General features: G+C 33.8%; 1 protein-coding gene and 1 pseudogene across 1 annotated transcript in view; both read left to right on the top strand.

Moving 5' to 3' along the window:
* FSTL5 (follistatin like 5) overlaps positions 1-21,380 on the top strand; it is a 1,185,743-nt gene that overhangs the window by 153,408 nt on the left and 1,010,955 nt on the right. The gene's annotated exons all lie outside the window — the stretch shown is intronic.
* On the top strand, positions 17,169-17,758 carry LOC138168966 (BCL2/adenovirus E1B 19 kDa protein-interacting protein 3-like pseudogene; annotated as a pseudogene).

Below are 21,380 nucleotides of genomic sequence, written 5' to 3'. Positions count from 1 at the left end.
GTTACTAGGTATGAATTACAGAGTTTTCAATCAGATCTGGAATTCTGAAATCCTTTTCTTACAGAAGGCAGTCTTATTAAATTTAGACAGATTTTTTCTCCACTCATCTTTTCTGTTCATTATTATGGTTTTCATATTTCATGGTTCTAGAGCTAAGAGGAATCTCAAAGGTCCATCTGGTTTTCATTTTATACATGAGAAAACTGAAGCATATGGAAACTCTGTGAGTTGCCCAAGTTCACATAGGGAATAAACCATCAAATGTAAAATTTGAAACCAGAGTCACTGACTCTAGATTAAATAACCTTTCTATAGTATTGCAATCCATTCTCTATTCACTGTTTGAAAGAGAAAAGGAAATAAGTATGCATCTCTGTCTATTCTTATATATGATATAAAATCAGCATTACAAATTTATCTGATTAGAGAATTGGGGCTTATCAATCAACCTTTATAAAGTTTGTCATTTCATCTGTAAGTCCATACATTTTAGGAGTTGGAGTATAGAGTGAGCAAATCCTACCTTTGTCATAAGTCTCACCACATAGTTATGCCACATTGCACTTACTAGCCTCCAAATTACCCTCAACAAATGGTTTGAAGGTGATAGCCTTTTTGATCAGTGGTAATGTGTAAATTTGTTCATAACCAGTAAGAACAAACAAGCTGGATAAGTGATTGCTGGGCTAGCCCAGCAGTTATTCTAAAAGAATCACATGTAGAATTGTGGAGTCTGACAGCTCCCTGGATGATCTCCCTATGATTAAGGTCTGCCTATCATTAAGTTCTCCCTATGAAAGTATCTTATTATCTTTAAAAAATTTGCATGTAAACTTGTATGCTAACTTCTAAGAAATTCAATAAGAAAAATTGGGTCATGAATAATTATACTTTGATTTTGTTAATTTTTTTTCTAAAGTAGGATTTTTCACTAAAATTAAAACAACACAATACAAGCAAAAAATCATCACCACATCCTAATTTTTTTCTTTGTTTTGTTTTTAAACTGGAAAGTTACTTGCTAGAGGCATTGTTTGATTTTTAAGTCCTGATTTGTCATCTAATTTCCAATGCTTTTAATCATTGATTAATTTTTGACAATCCTCCCAATACCAAAAATATTCCTTTCATCTTAACCCAAGAAGAACTATTTTTTCTTGTTTGTTTTATTGAAACTTATAGAAATATAGGCTTTTTATCCAGAACTAGTGAGTTTTATTTTTTAAGAGAAGGACAAAGAAATACAGAAACAATAAAAAAGACATCCGGAGAGATAGAAAGACAGCTGGAGAGAAGAAACCAAGAGAGAAAGAGAGTAAAGGCAGGAACAAGAAAGGGAAGGGAGACAGGAAAAGAGGGAGAGAGAAGGAGAGGGAGACAGAGACTCAGAAAAGGCAGCAGCAGCTATGAAAATATGTGCTTACTTTTTCATCTTTACAAACTCTTCATGAATATTACTTTTTGCATGCTTTGAGAACCTTCTTCATACATGCATGACAGAACAATCTGATTTTTAAAATAGGTTATCCTTTGAAGATGTTATAGGATATAGAAGCTCCACTGAAAAAGGATTAGAGAATAAGTTTCTGCTTGATTTAAAACAAACAAACAACAAATTTGACTTGGTTGAACAAAACACAGCCTTGAAGATGCTTCAAAAGTAATACATGCCGAAAGGTACATGTATTTATTTTTAGTTTTCAAAATTCATTTCCAAAAGATTTTGAGTAACACATTTTTCCCTGTCTCTCCCCTGCAACCACCCCACAATAGCAAGCCTAATTAATATGTCTTCCCCCAATCTGTCCTCTCTTATATCCTCCTCCATTACACCCCCCCCAACTTTCTAGTAGGGCAAGATGGATTTCTATACCCCAGTGCCTGTATATCTTATTTCCCAGTTGCATATAACATGTGTTAACATTTGTTTTTTGAAACATTGAGTTCCAGAGTCTTTCCCTTCTTCCCTCCTCAACCACCCCCACTGGGAAGATAAGCATTTTAACAAAGGTTGTACATGTGTAGTTATGCAAAACATTTCCTTAGTAGTTATATTGTGAAGGACTAACTATATTTCCCTCCACCCTGTCCCACCCCCCACTTATTCTATTTTCTACATTTACTCTGTCCCTTTTCAAAAGTTTTTGCTTCTAACTACCCTTTCCCCCAATTTATCCTGCCTTTTATCTCCTACCCCACCCTCACCCCCACTTTCCTGTAGGGTAAGGTTTCCAATTGAATGTGTATGTTCTTCCCTCCTTAAGCTAAATTCAATGAGAGTAAGGTTGACCAATTATCTTTCACCTTCCTGCTCTTCCTCTCCATTGTAACAGTGTTCTTTTGCTTCTTTGATATGAGATAATTTATCCTAATCTATCTCTCCCTTCCTCCTTCTTCCAATATATTCCTCTTTCACCTCTTAATTTTATTTTGAAGATATTGCCCCTTCATATTCAACTGATTCTGTGCTCTCTGTCTATGTATACATGTACATGCATATGCACACACACATATATACACATACACCATCCTATACATATATGTATGTATATATATGTATATATATATATATTCCTTTCAATTATCCTCATATTGAGAGAAGTCTCATGAGTTACAATTATCATTTTTCCATGTAGGAATATAAATATTCATCTTTTAAAAGTTCCTTATGATTTCTTTTTCTGGTTTACATTCTCATGATACTCTTGCTTCTTGTAATTGAAAGTCAAATTTTCTGTTCAGCTCTGGTTTTTTCATCAAGAATGCCTGAAAGTCCTCTATTTCTTTGCATGACCATATTTTTCCCTGAAGCATTATACTCAATTTTGCTGTGTAGACGATTCTTGGTTTTAATCCTAGATCCTTTGACCTCTGGAATATCATATTCCAAGCCCTTTGATCCCTTAATGTAGAAGCTGCTACATCTTGCATTATCCTTATTGTGTTTCCACAATAGTAATATTGTTCCCTCCTGGCTGCTTGTAACATTTTCTCCTTGACCTGAGAACTCTGGAATTTGGCTATGATATTCCTAGGAGTTTTCTTTTTGCAATCTTTTAAAAGAGGTGATTGATAAATTCTTTCAATTTCTATTTTGCCCTCTGGTTCTAGAATATCAGGGAGAATTTCTTGAATGATGATTTCTAGGTTCTTTTTTTATCATGGCTTTCATATAGTCCAATAATTTTTAAGTTATCTTTCCTTGATCTATTTTGCAGGTCTGTGGTTTTCCAATGAGATATTTCACATTGGTTTCTATTTTTTCATTTGTTTGGATCTATTTTAGAGTATCTTGATTGAGTTTGTCTACTTTTTAAAGTGTTAGTTTCTCCAGAATTTTTTGGGTCTTCTTTAGCAAGCTGTTGACTCACTTTCCATAATTTTCTTGCATCATTATCATTTTTCTTCCTAGTTTTTCCTTCAATTCTCTTATTTTATTTTCAAAATTCTTCTTGAGCTCCTCTGTGGCCTGTGACCATTTCATATTTGGATGGTGAATGCAAGCCCATCTAATTGTATACTAAGTATATAAAGTAAGAGAACTCTTGTTTAGTTGGAGTTCTTCTGAATACTCCAAAGTTGGTGTGAAGAATAAGAGTATACATAGATAGGCATTGTAAAGGTGCAAAGTCATGGATAACCCTTGGGAGTCTTGGATATTGTTTCTGAGGTTGGAATGAAGAAAGCAAACCTATGCATGGAGGAGAGTTTTCTTTTTTTTTTAATTTTTTTTTTTATTATTTTGCTTTATTGCAGGGTGGAAGTCAGGGCAATTGGGGTTTAGTTACTTGCCCAAGGTCACAAGGTTAGTGTTTAGTATCTGGGGCCCGATTTGAACTCAAGTCCTCCTAACTCCAAGGCTGGTGCTCTATTCACTGTGCCACCTAGCCTACTGAATGAGTATCCTTTAAGGAAATAGGAATATGACAGGTGTGGAGGCTGATATATATATATATATTTGTGAGAGCCTTTGGAATAATAATTTCTACATTGCTGACCTCAAAATATTATCATAAGGGAAACTTTATGCAAAACATAAAGTGGTTTATAAATGTGATTATTAATTATACTGATCACTAGAGAAGTATTTGCTGTCTTTACAAAACAAAATATTGCGTCATCATTTTGTCCAGTAAAAGGACTTGTTGACATATACATAGGAATAATATTTTGCATTCAGTGGGTAGAAGCAAAACCTTTAAGTCTCAGATCAATAAGCAATTAGGAAGATGAAGAGAGTCTAGAAGGAGAAAAGAACCCCAGGCAAATTCTGTCACACATAAAACAAAATGATGGTCACAAAAACAGCATTAAGAAACAAAACAAAATAAATAAAAGGAATGACTTATTTTTACAATATAAGTTTTCCAAAGCTTCCCAAAGAAACATGGAGCAAAATTAAGAAAAAAATATTCATAATATGCCATATACTTCTTTGGCAGACTAAAAGAAAATATACACTTACATGCATATGAACATACACATATATACACGAATATACACACAGAATAATGACTCTTTTGCTAGAATAATTTTGGGACAGAAACATAGATTTAAAAGAAATCTATCAAAATTACAGTTTGGAAAAAAAAATTAGGTCTGGAGTGATACAGAAACATAACCAAGGTAAAATTCTAATGAAAGATCAAATGGTCAGGCATTTGCATGATGTCACAATTTCAAAGCACTCAAAAGGAAAAAAGAAATCTTAAAACAGATTCTCAAACACTTAATTCTTATCTAGTAGAAGTTCTTGGATGTAAATTACATAAATATTTTCCTACAACTTCCCTCTCCTCTTTTCAAATAAATTTTATTATTAAAATTACTTAGAGGGGCGGCCAGGTAGCACAGCAAGTAAGAGCACTGGCTCCAGTGTTGAGAAGAACTGGAGTTTGAATCCCAGGCTCAGACACTTCACACCCACCCAGAAACACCTGGCCGTGTAACCTTGAGCAAGTTACTTAACCCCAATTGCTTAGGTGTGGCCAGGTGGCTCAGCAAGTATGAGCACCGGCTCCAGTGTTGGGATGACCTGGATCAAATCCAGGCTCAGATACTCAGCACCACACCCAGAAATAACTGGCTGTGTAACCTTGAGCAAGTTACTTAACTCCAATTGCTTAAAAAAAAATACTTAGAGATAGATGATAGCCCAATAACCTTAGTCTCAGGATGTCTCTATTTTGCTTCTAACCCCATCACTATTGATAATTAATTAGATGCTTTCAACTATCCTTTAGTTTTATAATTTTTCCATCCACAAAATGGGGATATTTCTTGTTATAAGGAAAAAAACCACTATGAATTAAATGCTGAATTAATATATACTCATACTATTATGCTGCTACCACCCTGAGTTGTTAGGGAAACAATTTTAGTGTATTAAATTTCAAGTGCATTAACAACTAGGATTAAAAATTTTGCTAAAGATAAAATAATACTATTATATGAAAAATTATTTCTTTAGCTGCTTCCCCCCCCCCACCAAAATTCCTATCTTAATTAAATGGTGAATTGTTTAAAGATTTTTAAAAGGGACTTCTTTTGGATAAGAGTTGAGTGTTTGAGAATCTGTTTCAAGATATTTTTCTTTTTGGGTGCTTTGAAATTGTAACATCATGTAAATATATGACCATTTGATCTTTCATTAGAATTCTACCCTGGTTCTCTTTGCCCTTTCTCCATCCATCACTCCGGACCCAGATCCCAGAAGATTTTTATGTATAGCTCAATGCCTTCTCAGATTTTTTATAGTGAAGCAGTATGGAATAGAGGAAATAGTTTTAGAATGTGAGTTCAAATCCTTGTTGTACAATTCATATAATGTCTGTCCCTAATATTACTGTCAAGTAACTTAATTATGCTCCCTGGGTTTTAATTTCATCCTTTGCAAAATAAGAGTGTTGACCTAGAAGATCTCTAATGTCCCTTCAGTCATGAATCAATAATTAAAGGCACTTTTTAAATATAATGTAGGAAATTAACACCTATTCTTTTGAATCTCCATGGAGAAAAGAAAAACGTAAGTAAATATATATACATATATGTATATAAAAATCATCTATCCATTTTGAAGTCACCTAGCTCAACAAGCACCTGCCTAATATTATGTCTCTTTTAAGTATTGCATGAATTTGGAAAGGAAAGACTATCTATCCTAACTTTTCTTCAAGAGCCACCTTTGATTAATGTGACTGCTATATTTGTATTAAGTGAGTATGATGACAAAATGACTTAGGGTAAAATCAGAGAACTAAATTTAAGAAGTGGAATGTGTCTTAGCAACCTTTTAATCCAACACCTTCATTTTATAAGCAAGGAAGTAAATAATGATATAATTATCTAGAGTCATATAAAACTTTAAAGTCTACAAAACACTTAAAAATATGATTTTATTTTATCCTCCCAACACCTCTGGAAGGTAGGTGCTATTATCGTCCACATTTTGAAGATGGGTAAGCAAACAGAAGTCAAGTGACCTGCCTGAGATCATATAAGTCATAATTCTATGAGACTGGTGTACAAAACTAAGCAATATGTTATTTATACAATAAAAATCAGTATTGAATTGTACAACATGACATGATACATTTCAAAACAATATAATGCGATATGATACAGTAACATATTTATTCAGTGCACTAGGGATACAAATAAGACAAAGAAAGACAGTCTCTCTGGAAAGGAGCTTACAATGTAATGTGGTATGGACTCAAGTCTTACTGACTCCAGGTCTGGCACTCTAGCCATTGTGCTACCCAGGTGCCTTACATAACTTGATATTACTAAAGTTAAGTAAGTCTGGAAATCAAACCTCCTCCTTGCCCTTTGGGCATGGTGCTCTTTCTACTGTACTATGCTCTCTCTTTAAGGAAGTCAGCCAGGCACCACACTTTACAACCTTGGGCAAAATGAGACATCATCTGGCATCTCTCCTAATGTTGAATACAGTATTTACTTTTAATTTGGGGTGGGGGGGGGGTGATAGGTAATGAGAATGAAATTGTCAAGTGTCATTACAGCCTTACACTATTATCTTCTATTCCCAAACTATCCTTTATTTTATCAGTCATTTTGCTGATTCAACTAAATAAAAAAAAAAAAAAGACGCAAAATTTATCAAGCACCTGCCAAGAACAGGACAGTGTGCTATGTAGTAGGGGAGGCAGTGGTAGACACATGGTTAATTAATATCAAATCATTAAGTAATTTGGATTTTAGAAAACACTTTACTTATCCTTGTGGGATGATAGCTCTCTTATCCCTTTATGGAGCAGAATTATTGTCATATCACTTCTGAATTTCTTTTGTGCTAATTAGAATTACAGTGATTCTCTTGAATAGCACATTTTAATATGTGTATGTTGATATGTTTCAACTTTACTAGATTGTAATTCATTCTATAATGTGAAAATCAATCAAAAGTTCATATACTCAAAAACTTTTTGACCTAATATGGAACTTTTGGAAACAATATTTTTTCTATGTAACTGAACTAAATACTTTAATCTACACAAAAACCATATCTGAGTTTTCATAATTAGAAGAAAAGTCTGAGTTTAATGATAATGTATTATTTATTAAATTTTTGTTTATTTCATTTTTAATTTATCAAATAAAACAAGTATTTCTATAACATAGTTATTGGACAAAAAACTGCGTATCGATTATGTACAACTTCCTATTCCTTTTAAATATATGTATATATGTGTAAGTGTATATGTATGTGTGTGTATATACATGTATACATGTATATATGTATATGTACATATATATGTATATATATATACACACATATTTACCTTCATCTTACTAACCCATCAAGACTTAGCCAAATGTAAAGCAGTTCTATTCATTCTTATCCTTGGCAATCTGAAACATCAGTCAGCCTACAGGACTAGGATGACCTGAGTTCAAATCTAACACCTGTGACCCTGAAAAGTTACATAACAGTTTGGGCCTCCAGGTATCACTAAAACTCTCAGGGGCAGGATAGTTGCTTATCTGCACTGGGTAGGAGATTTCTGACCAGAACTTCGTACACAGATAAAATCACAAGCACATTTACTTTCTCATCTGATGATTGATTCTTCCATCAAAGGAGGGAAGCATTTTAGAGGGTGACTATCTGGCTGAAAAAAAAAAAATGCCAGGAGTGAAATGAAAGTGTTCCCATGCTTGGATTATTAGCCCAGCTTGTTCCGACTTTGACCCTTTGAAAGGAAAGGGTTATTATCATTCCTTGCATCAGCATTCATTAGGTCTAATGGAAATCTTGGCTGAAGATGCTTTGATAACTCAACTTGAAGGAAATCCTGACTCAGGATGGTTCAGGAGATCTGCCTTCTTTAAATTTTAATTGATTGGTATATACACAAAATGTGGTTGTTTCTCAAAGTAAGTTTATTTAGTGTAAATAGAGTTAAATGTATTCTAAATTGATATTTTCTTCCTTAATCCCCAAAATAATAATTATCATCATAATAATGAATTTACCTCATAGAATTGTAGTGTCAACAGACAATATGTATAATACTCTTTATAAACCTTACAGTAAATTGTGAAAATTAGTTTTCCTTATCCCAAGCCTGGTGTTCTATCCACTATGCCATCTAGCTACCCACCTAACTACTAGAATGGTACCTTATACCAATACCTGAGGGAGGCTGAGGGAGACAACCTAATTCATATTTTCTTCATTTTCTATTGCAAAGTTGTAATTATAGGGCAAATTCCTTCCCCCCACCCACCCTCACCCTAACATTGTCTAGAAATCACACCCTGCCCTGAAACTTGAGGTTTAATTATCATGTCATTATAGGGATATACTTCAAACATGCCTCAAGAAAAGTGATACTACCAGTATAAGATTGTTTTTATAAATAGATATAATAAAAATCATTTGTAAAATGACCCCATATAATACCAATGAAATATTCACAGTGCCCACAGTGGCTGTGATTATGCTGGTGTAGTTGTGAATCACAAAATGCAGCAGACTCTCCAAATGGAAGACAGAACCAAAACATTTACTCAAATACCAGAAAGTCGAATCCCAGCACCAGAAAGCCAAATCCATCATAACAACCAAGAAGTTAGTACATATAACCAATGTACACATGAACATTCCCAAGCCTTTCCTCCATCAGACCATCAAAACAAAACAGGCCCCCTTAAGCAAAAATACCCCTCTCTCACTAACATTCGCTGCTCTGCCTCCATGCTGCTTGCTCCCAGCTCTTCTGGATCTCTCCTGCTCCTTCCTCCTCCACCCTTCCTGTTCTACCCTTTCAACAAGCTCCTCCCCCCATGGGTTCCATGTGATTGCATTTGGCCTATTAAGGGGAAGGAAAGATGTTCAAATTACCATTACCATTGCATCCTTAAAATTTATCCTAATACAATCATATTTATGATGTTTTCTGAGCAACCTAAATATATTTATTAAAAATATTTACTAATTGTAGGGATTACAGAAGGTTTTCAATTTAACTTTGTTTTCTTTTAATTTGGGTTTAATCACATTATACTTTTAATATGAATTATTTCCCTTTTCAAATGCTTTACTTTTTACTGTATTTATATTAAGTCCAGGATTTTATTTTTGACCAACAAAATCTTTTCAATTCTGTTTTCTTTCCTTCTGAACAACTAATCTTCAATAATCTAAAATGATTTCATTATTGTTTCTATATCATTCTTTTCTCAAATCTTCCAAAATATTTTGAGTCTTTGGTGGCTTCTTGGAGAAAATATTCTACCTACCTCCAGATAGTATAAAACTAATAGTAACAGATGACACAGCAGAATTCTGAGTAATATTCTTTAGAAATTCTGGATGACAGTCCCTTAGTTAGCTGATAAATTGGAATATTTTCTATTCAAAAACACAAACTCTGAGACAAGATATTTATCCTAAGAACAGCATAAATATACACATTAGTAGAAAAATGGAGAGGAGCTGACTTTGGAAATCACAAGATTTTCAACTATTCCTCAGTAGTTGGGAAGATGCTAGAAATCACCAATTAATCCATAATCACCAAGAAAAGGGGAAAAATGCAATATACTTTGCAGAGAACAGGTTGTATCAACCTAATTTGATGTTCTTTTATGATACAGTAGGTAGTATAAACAAGGGGTGGATGGCAGATGTGATCTCTTTCTTTTTGAGTATATGTTTTTTTCACTGATAGACTAGAAAGGTACCAACACATATTCTAGTCTTGTGATCTATATTCTCCTACTGAGCCAAATATCCCTTACACACATTATCTCTATTGTCCAATATCCTATGTTTCAATGTAAAGGCTGATTAGGCCAGCTTATTCTCGTAAAGTAGACACAGACTGAGCAGTATTCACTTCATTTACATTTAAGGATATCAGAGGGAACATAGCTTGAAATTTATTTCTATGTCATTTGTCCTATTTCTTATCCTCTCTCAAAGTTACACTTTAGACAATGAAGTACTGTCACTATGTAACTGATAGCTACTGTTTTCACAATCTATTGAAAGTCAAGTAGAAGACAAATACAGCCTTTAATCAGTAGCACATTTTAAAAGCATTGCTGCTTACATTCTATTTATTAGGGCCACTTCATATAATTTTGACATGGGAATTTACATATTAGTACAAAGAGTAAAAGTATAATGCCTAACTTCTCATTCTTCAACAGCAAACAGAGGAAATCTACATCAATAGATTACTAACAATAACTTTCCCTTTATTCTATCAATTTATTTTAAAAATTCAGGTAGCGTAGAGAAGTAATGAAAGACTGGATTATTTAAGTTGACTAAGTAACAGAATTTCCTTCTTTGTCCCTTAAATGAAATGGTCATAGTTACAGTAACTGTCATGAATGGTGGCAGACAATTGGTTTGTTCCTCCTAGCCCTAGGCCTAAGTTTCTGATGGGACTTAACATGGGCTGAGACTAAGCATAAGTAGAAACTTCCCTGGTTGCAGATAAGAAGGGCCAGAAGCCTAGAATATCGAACTAAAATCAGAACTCAGGAAACATGGAGCTGAGGTGAGGCAGTAGAGTGGGGGAAAATATGCCTAGAAGCAGAATCAGTACCATGATCATGAACGGAGTTCAAAAGGATGATACCTGGATATGGTCAGAGTCACAACTGAGAGGGTCACTATCTAAATGAACAATAGATGTTCAAGTTTCACAAAGGCTTTATTCTATGTCTTGCATGTTTGTTGGAGACATATGCATGTTTTTATGCCTGACTCTGTGAGGTCAGCTCTACCCTTCAGCTCACACTATATTCTCTGCAGTTGTACAGTACTCACTCACATTGTCCCCAAACAATGGTAGTCTCCAAGAAACAATGAGTTACATCTTATAAAAATGCATTTTTGTTGAGTAAAGGAGAGGGGAATCAAAATTTAAATGTATGTAAATAGGTTTAATCATTTTTCCAATTCTTAGTGCCTAATACAACTCTCTCACCTCATGTTGTCTTTTGATATCTTTGCACTTCCATGCAGGTGACATAGCAATCTTCTTTACATTGCATATCTCAATTTCTAGTTCTTCAATGGCTAGTAATGAAAGGAAATAATGTTTCACTACATATGCATATAAACTCTTGTATCTGGAGTGAGTCTGCAATAAAAAACACTGACAGAATGCTTCTTTGTGACAAATACTCATTGCTATTCCTTCTCTTAGAATACTGTGCATTTGTCTGTGCACACCAAAATCATGTTCTGCAGGACCAAAAACAAAACAAAACAAAGCAACCCTGTAGATCCAAATTTTGTGCTGTAGTCACCAAATATTTTCTACTTTCTTCCAATTATCCTTGATGTAATTTCACAGTCCTCTTTTATTAGAACAAGTTTTTTTTAATATTATGGTCATGATTAGCTATGGTACATTGAAATCAGCTTAGCTTGACTTACATATGGTACTGTAAAATAAATGGATATTAACTGAGCATTAATACTTTGATGGAGATAAAAATGTTTTAAATGTATACTTGATTAAAGTTGTCTACATGTCAGTTGTACTTTCCAGTTTTTATAACTAAACATAGACATTGCTTTAAATATTTCAAGTAGAAAAATATTCAGTGAAAAAATACAGTATTTGAACCATCTTAAAATATCTTAGCAAAAAAACATAGTTTACCTATATATATATAAGTTGAACTCTAAATCAGAATCCTCACACAATAGGGGAAAACAAGCTGGTGGTCTCTTAATACTTTGTAATTTCATGGATCAATTGTCACAAAGTATTCTCATTAAATAATTGTTAGCTTTCTCAGTTTGTCCCAGATTGCAAAGTGATGTCTTTGTGTCAATGGAGACTTGAGGCTATTCCTGAACCACATTAAACCCATATCCCACAGGTAGCATCTCTAATAACACCATGAAGGCATGATATGTTATCACATCATGATTTGCCACTACAGTGGTAAAACCATTGTCAGAATTATCTAATGGTATTTCTAAACATAACTGAAAATAATCATAACAGATAACAGTAGTGAAAAAAGATACACCAAGCCACTTATCTCCCGAGTGATCCTGAAGATGAAACTGCTGCTTCAATGGTTATTTTCATGTATAGAAGAGGCTAAAAGACATTATATCAGTATCTATATTTGCCAGACTTCAATAATGTGAAAAATTAAATTCCAATTTGGGGCTTCTGGTTTATAAATGTCCTAAAAATTTTGAGTTGATGACTGTTTATTGGCTTTTAACAAATAATATTGTGTCAGTTATTAATACTCTTAATTAGTGACCTCAAGCACCACCTCTCAACTCTCTTTGGGGTTAAGCAATTCAATAACATGTCAAAAAAAGTATGGGGCATGGTATAGTGCTTCTTTTTTCTGCCATATTCCATGCTGATCTCATGCACACTTAGATATTCTTCTGTCATCCCCCCATCCATCCATCTTAAATATAGATACAACTTAATAAAACTCTTTTGTACTGGAAAAGCACTGGAGGGAGAGTTAGCAGAATTGGGCATGATTTGAAAGGTTGTTTCATAGGTATAACAAGATTATCTGAAAGTGCATCAAATGTATCAAATAAAATCACATAGAAATGGAATGAGTGAATTTAAAGTGGAATCATTACAAATTAGCATAAGCAAACAGATAGAAATGTGGGCCATATAACTGAAAGAATAGAGAAGAAAAACTGAAGGCTGAAATTAAAAATGACCATTTATTATAAATGAAGGTTTGAGGTTTTTCTTTCCTACTGAAAATACAAGTATTTTAAAATACAAGTATTTTTTTCATTGTTTAAATATATGATTTTTCTGATAAAGTACTAATTTTCTAAATATATAGGGGACTGATTCAAATTCATAAGAATTAGGTATTTGCCAACTGAAAAATGGTCAAATGATATGAAGGAACAGTTTTCAAAGGAATAAATTCAAGCTGTAGAAATAAATACTCCAAATCAGAAATAATTAGAGAAATGCACATTAAAACAGCTGTAAGATTTCAGTTCACATCTATCTAGTTGGCAAAGTTGACCAAAAATGAAAATGACAAATGCTAGAGGGGCTGTGGGGAAGCAAATACATTAGTGAATTGGTGGAGTGAACTGACCCAGCAATTATGAAAAATAGTTAAGAAATATATACAAAATTTAGTAAACAATATATGATCTTTGTTCCACATATACCACTGTTAGATCTATAAACCAAAGACATAAAAGAAAGGGGGAAAACACCCATATATACAAAACTATTTTAATGTATTTATATGGGTGGTGTGTAGTGGCAAAGAACTAGGAACTTAAAGAATCACCCATCAATTGGGGAAGTGGAACAATGAATTTTGATATGTGAATTTAACAGAATACTAATATTGCATTATAGAAATGATGGAGACATTTAAAGTGGGGAGGGAAACCTGTGGTGACTTGTATGAATGCACCCAAAGTAAGGTAAGGAGCACAAAGAAAACAATTTATATAATAATAAAATCATCACAGAGACAACTTTGAAAAATTCCTATAAATGCAATGACTAGCTATGACATGACTCTGTAAAATGATAGGTGAAATGTGCTACTTAACCCATTAAAAAAAGAAGTTATTGATTTAGGGCATAAACTGAGATATGTTTTTAGTTGTGGGAATTTATTTAACTTGACATATACACACATATGTATGTATGTATATTTCAAGTATTTTTTAGGGGGGAGGGTTCTTTATTTTTCAATGAAGTAGTGGGATAGAAAAATGGTCATTGGAAAAATAAAATGAAAAAATACATAGTTTAGTTCAAAAGATATATGAAATATGGATTATATATTTTTTAAAACTGTATGGTATCAGATCCAAGTAAGAAAGAAGAAACCTAAGATGTGTGAATTAATGTTTTTTCCAAAGGAAATGGAAATAGAAATTTTATTTGAGTATATCATTATTTATCACATATGGCAAGAAGGGTGGTATTGAAAGAAATTGATTCACATCTTGGGAATAGATGATAAAAGTAAAAAATATTCACAAAGTAACCTACAAAATGATATAAATATATACATACATACACATATACATACATATCTATGTCTACATATGTGTACATGCACATATGAGCTAGAGAAGGAGATGCAAATCACTCCAGTATCTTTGCCAAGAATAACCCAAATGGGGTCACAAAAAGTCAAACATGATTGAAACAACTGAACAAAAAATTCATACACATATATATTCAAATCCTATATACACACATGGATATATGTCTGTAATTGATCTAAAAGACTATGGTACTGAGGGTGTTTACTTAGATAATAAAAAATAGCTAACATTTATAGAGGACTTTAAGGCAAAGAATTTTACATATAATATATATAAAAGTGCTTTGTACTTTATATAGCAGTGATACACATACATACATACATACATACATACACACATACATTCACACTCTTATTTATATGATCCTCTCACAGATCTTGTGATTTAAGGGATATTATTATCTTCATTTTGAAAATGAGGAAACAGAGAGAGAGATTATTTGAGTTGTCCAGATTTGCAGAGCTAGCAGGTTTCTAACTCACATTTTCCTGACTCTAGGTCCAGACTTCTATAAACTATGGTACCAAGGCCAATAAACATGCTATACTAAGAAGGCATGAATGATCTAATCAATATTGACACTTCCTCCGGCAAAAAAAAGTTCAGAGTTCTTCCACCCCTCATTCTTTGCCACACTATCCTTGTCCTTCCATAAGTCCTCTGTAAAGTTCTACTCAATACTCTGAGAAAGCTTCCTCTGTCCTACTCCTCCCTGCCCCAATACCATGGGTGTATGGAAATTTGTGCTGCATTCAGGCTATTTTTTATCCCTCACATTTAGACATGAAAAATCCTCTCCTTTTTCTGAACATACAATTCATGGATTTTGAAGTCCTACCATCTCTAATGCACAAGTCACAGTTAGTATTATTCTTTTATTTATACTTACCAAACCTCATTTCTTCACTTTAACATCCAGGTTACTTGGACATTTAACTACACCAAGATTGTGATTTTTCCCAACTTGAATCTCTATAGCAGTCACATTTGAAATGGGGATTAGATTCAAAAGTCAATGCATTAGGTAGAAATTTTAAGAGGTACTTGGGCACAATGGATGGTTTTAATGTAAGTGATAAGTTGCATGATCAATTAAACTCACTCACAGACCTTAAATATGGGAAAAGTTCTTCAAATTGAAGTACCAAGGGGTCATATATGTATATGTGTGTATCTGTGCATACACACACACATGTGTGTGTATTGCAAAGTTATTACTTTCAGAGATTAGAACAAGTAAAACATTCCAGTACTTCCTAAGGGGTTTTGCAATAAGGACTGACTTGTGGAACTAAATGAACATATCAAGGAGGATTCATCAATCCTACAAACATTGCAGATTAGAAGCTTCAGCCTGAGGGAAGTCTGAAGAAAAGGTCAGCTCTTCCCTAACTTCTCATGCCAATGACCCTTGTCACAGATATAATATAATCATAATGGCTTCATTAATCATTTTCCCATTAAGCTGAAATTATCCTCAATCACAAGTAGTTAACTAAAGATAGATATGAATGTGAAGTTATGCAGATATCCCAACATTTATCTAAAAGTTAAGAAATTTCCTAACTGTGGGCTGAAAACAATTGTTATTTTACTCATAAATTTTCATGAAAAGTAAACTTCCTAAAGCTGAAAAGGAATTACAAGCATCTTCAAGTCTGTTATATTGTTCCCTAGACTTAAAAGAAGCTATTTATTGTAACAATGTTACAAATGAAATCACAGATGGTCAAAATTATCTTTGAAAATCCTTTAAATTGGCTGACTTCTATTTTATCATTACTGAACTGTTTGTCTTCCTTGGTGGATTGAGCTCCTAAATTAAAAGTTAAATGTGATGCAGCAGCAGTGCATATTGTTATTGAGGGTAGTTATTGTCCTAAGGAGGTCAACAGTTTCTTGCAATGTGTTTCCATCCTTTAGCATGCATTTAACGTTCGTGCCTTCTAACCTTAATGTAAATACCTTTTTAGTCTCCACTTTTAATAAAAACAAGGAATTTCTTTGTCTTATTATGATGAAACCTAACTTTAAAATAATATTTTATTTTTAACAGTTACATATAAAGACAATTTTAATATTCATTTTGAAAAAAAAATATCTTGAGTTCCTATTTTTCTCCCTCCTCTCAGCTCCCTCCACCCCTAAGACAGCAAGCAATTTTTTATAGATTATACATGTTCAATTAGGCAAAACATATTTCCATATTTGTCATGTTGTGAAAGAAAAGACAGACCCAAAGTGGAAAAAAAAAACACAGAAAGTCAAAAATATTATGCTTCAATCTACATTCAGACTCCAACAATCCTTTTTTTCTTGAGGTGGATAGCATTTTTCATTTTTTAGTCCTTCAGGATTTTCTTGGATCATTATATTGCTGAGAATAGCTAAGTCATTGACATTTGATCAATGATCATACAATATTGCTGTTACTATGTAGAATGCTCTCCTGGTTCTGCTCACTTTACTCTGAATTGGTTCATGTAAGTCTTTCCAGGTTTTTCTGAAATCTGCCTGCTCAGCATTTCTTATAGCACAGTCAGAACTTCCTGATCACATAGACCCCACTGATAGAGCAGCTGCCATGCCCAACAGCAACAACAGCAACAACAAGGAGGAGGGCCAGCAGCCTCAGGCCGCACCCATGGGCTTTAACATTTCCTGGGTGGAGCTCCAGATGAATGGAAATGGCAAACAAGCAAACAAACCAAAGGGGTCTGGAGCATGTGTCCTCCTCTGCTATTCACAATGGAAACACAGAGAAGATCATCCTGGAAGCCCACCCTGAATCAGACCCAAGCAACTCCAGAGACAATTCTACAGCCCTTCCCCACAAGAAGGCGGTCAAATAATGTTTGATGTGGACATACACCCGTGCAAGGACCATAGCTCTCAGTCTGAAGGAAGAAGCTGCTCGAAGGAGCAAAAGAAGTGGAGGCTTTGAGAAAAGTGTGGACTGGATTTTGGACTGGTCCAGTGGGCTAGAGAACATAGCCCTTGCCCCCCAGGAATTTCATTTCTGGCACACTATATGTTCCTTTTCTTTAAATATGAGGAAAAGTAGAGCCATGAAGAAAGAGGACATTTTCTCAGGAGAATTTCTTATTGCTCATTTCATCAGTGTTAATCTCTCATATTTTGGCTTTGGGACTAGGCATCTATATTGTAAAATGACCTTCCCCCCTTTTGTTATCTCTTTGAATACAGTCCTACTAGTGGTATTACTGGATCAAAGGGTATGCACAGTTTTATAGCCCTTTGGACATAGTTCCAAAATGCTCTACAGAATGATTGTATCAGTTCACGTTTCCACCACCAGTACATTAGCATCCCAATTATTTCACACCTCTTCCAACATTTTTATTCTTCTTTTTTGTCATAGTAGCTCTAATCAATAGTGATTTAGAGCATTTTTTTTATGTGTTGAGATTCTTAACAAAGAGAAAGCCCTTACCTTTTTGTCCCTGCTTCAGAAATCCAGCAGCAGAATGCTCCCAAAAGGATGACCTGACTCATTAGTGTCCAGACAGCACATTTCGTTTACCCTCTCCCATCACAAAGTCTCCAAAGTTGGAGTTATTGCTAACTGGAAGTTAGGATTCCCAGGGTGCTTTTTCCCCTGTTAAGGAAAACTATGGATTCTTACTCCAGGGCTATAGATAGTTGTGTGAGACTAGTCTGAAGGAGAAGATTGTTAAGAGTAATGAAGTTTAAATGACTAGCAGAGAGAAATATACAGGAACTTTCACTGATTACCTGGGTTCTATGATGGGGAGCTCTTTTATTTTTGCATGATAACTATTATATATTTTAAAAGAATAGCAATTTTTACATAATAGATTTGCAGTTTCATATGCAATCATCTTTTTATAGAAATGTTTGTTTTATTCCATAACTTAAAAATATTTTTCTTAAAGTGGAGGAAAGTATGACACCCTCTGCTGCATCTGGTCTTGCAACCACATATGAGGGAAATAAAAATATCTGAATATTTTATGCTTTAAGGGAACAATAATGTTTATGCTCTAAATAAAGCATCCTACAAAGCTGACCTTAAATGCAAATACTTACATTTGTATATAATACCATCAGTTTTTCAATTTTTAATTTTTTTTCTTTTTAGTTCAATTTATTTTTTATTACATTTTAATTTCCAATCTCCCTTCCTTCCTCTCTACCCTGCTCTAGAGAAGGCCACCATATGATACACACATATGCATGTGTAATATGTAAAACCATACTATGCATACCTCTATTTATCAGTTATTTCTCTGGATGTCAATAGCATCTTTGTTCATAGATCCTTGTTGAATTGAGTATTTATAATACTCAGAATAACTTAGTTGCTCACAGTTATTCTTTGAACAATATTGCTATTATTGTATATAATGGTTCATTGATTCTTCTCATTTCATTCTTCATTATTTTATGAGTCTTTTTTTTATAAATCAACTTATTTTTAGCTTTCAGTATTCACTTCCATAAGTTTTAACTTTTTCTGTGCCTCCCTCTAGCCTCTCCACGGTAGTGTGTAATCCTTTATAGCCTCTACATATACATTCTCATTAAACATATTTTCACATTAGTCATGTTGTATAAAAGAATTAGAATGAATGGGGGGAGCCATGAGAAAGAAAAAAATAAAACAACAACAAAAAAGAGAGCAGATAGCATGCTTTGACCTGTGTTCAGATTCCATATTTCTTTCTCTGGATGAGGATGGGACTCTCCATCATGAACCTTTTAGAGTTGTCTTAGAAACCCTCATTGCTGAGAAGAGCTAAGTCTGTCAAAGTCTGTCATTGTACAATGTGGCTGTTGCTGTGTCCAGTGTTCTCTTGGTTCTGTTCACTTCACTCAGCATCAGTTCATATAAATAAGTTCATCAGTTCCAGGTTTTTCTGAAGTCCTCCAGCTCATCATTTCTTATAGTACAATCGTATTCCATTACATTCATATACTACAACTTGTTTAGCCATTCCCCAACTGATGGGCATCCCCTCAATTTCCAATTCTTGACCACCACAAAAAGAGCTGTTATAAAAATGTTTGTCTATGTGGGTCCTTTTCCCATTTTTATGATCTCATTTGGGCTATAGACCTAGAAGTGGTATTGCTGGGTCAAAGGATATGCACATTTTTAAAGTCCTTTCAGCATAGTTCCAAATTGTTCTCCAAAATAGTTGGATCAGTTCACAACTCCACCAAAAATGCATTAGTGTTCTAATTTTCCACATCTCCAGTATTTATAATTTTCCTTTTTTCTGTCATATTGGCCAATCTGAGAGGACGAGGTGAAACATCAAAGTTATTTTGATTTTCATTTCTCTAATTCAATAGTGATTTCGAGCTTTTTTTTGAATGACTATAGATGACTTTAATTTCTTTCTCCCCCTCCCCCTTTTTTTTTCTTTTTGGAGGGGGGAAGGTAGGGCACTTGCAGTTAATTAACTTGCCCAAGGTCACACAGCTAGTTTTTGTGTGTGTGTGTGTTAAATGTCTGAGGCTACATTTGAACTCAGGTTCTCCTGACTCCAGGGCCAGTGCCACCTACCTGCCCCAGATAGCTTTAATTTCTTCATCTGTAAACTGCCCATTCATATCCCTTGGCCATTTATCAGTTGGGGAATGATTGCATTTTTACAAATTTGACTAAGTTCTCTATGTATTTCAGAAATGTGGCTAGAGACACTGATTATAAAAAAGTATTTCCCAATTTTGTGCTTTCCTCCTAATCTAGGTTGTACTGGGGTTTTTTGTCGAAAAACTTTTCAATATAATGTAATCAAAATTATCTATTTTGTATTTTATAATATTCTCTGTCTCTTGCTTTGTCATAAATTCTTCTGTTTTCCATAAATCTGACATGTAAACTATTCCTTGCTCTCCTAACTTGCTTCTAGTATCAAACTTTATATCTAAATTTTGAACCCATTTAAACTTCATTTTTACATAAAGTGTAAGATATTAGTCAATGCTCAGTTTCTGCCGTAGTGTTTTCCAATTTTTCCAGCAGTTTTTGTGAAATAGTGAGTTCTTATCCCAAAAACTGGGGCTTGGGGCTTATCAAACAGTAGATTATTATAGTCATTGACTACTGTGTCATGTGTCATGTGTACTTAACCTATTCCACTAGTCCCCCAATCCATTTCTTAGCCAATACCAAGTAGTTTTGATGATTGGTTCTTTATAATACGATTTAAGATCTGATATGACTAGGCCACCTTCCCTAGCATTTCTGTTCATTAATTCTAGAACTTTGGTTCTTCCAGATGAATTTTGTTATTTTTTTCTAGCTATATAAAATATTTTTTGGTAGTTTGACTGGCATAGCACTGAATAAGTTAATTAATTTACATAGAATTATCAATTTTTGTATATTGGTTTGGTCTATCCATGAGCAACAGATGCTTTCCAATTGTTTAGATGTGACTTTGTTTGTGTGAAAAGTGTTTTGTAATTATATTTATGTAGTTCTTAGGTTTGTTTTGGCTGATAGACCCCAAAATATTTTATAATGTCTACAGTAACTTTAAATGAATTTTTTCTTCTTATCTCTTGCTGTTGGGCTTTGTTAGTAACATATAGAAAAGCTGATGATTTATGAGGTTTTATATCCTGCAACTTTGCTAAAATTGTTTATCATTTGAAGTAGTTTTAACTTGATCCTATAGGATTCTTTAAGTATATCATCATATCTTCTACAAAGAGTGATAGCTTAGTTTCTTCTTTGCCTATTCTAATTCCTTCAATTCCTGCTTTTTCTCTTATTTCTAAAGCTAATGTTTCTAGTTCC

This window comes from Petaurus breviceps, unplaced genomic scaffold (assembly GCF_028583685.1).
Source record: "Petaurus breviceps papuanus isolate PSGF00001 unplaced genomic scaffold, PetGlider_PUasm1.0 126, whole genome shotgun sequence".
Lineage (NCBI taxonomy): Eukaryota > Metazoa > Chordata > Mammalia > Diprotodontia > Petauridae > Petaurus > Petaurus breviceps.
This window is presented reverse-complemented; position numbering and strand designations above follow the sequence as displayed.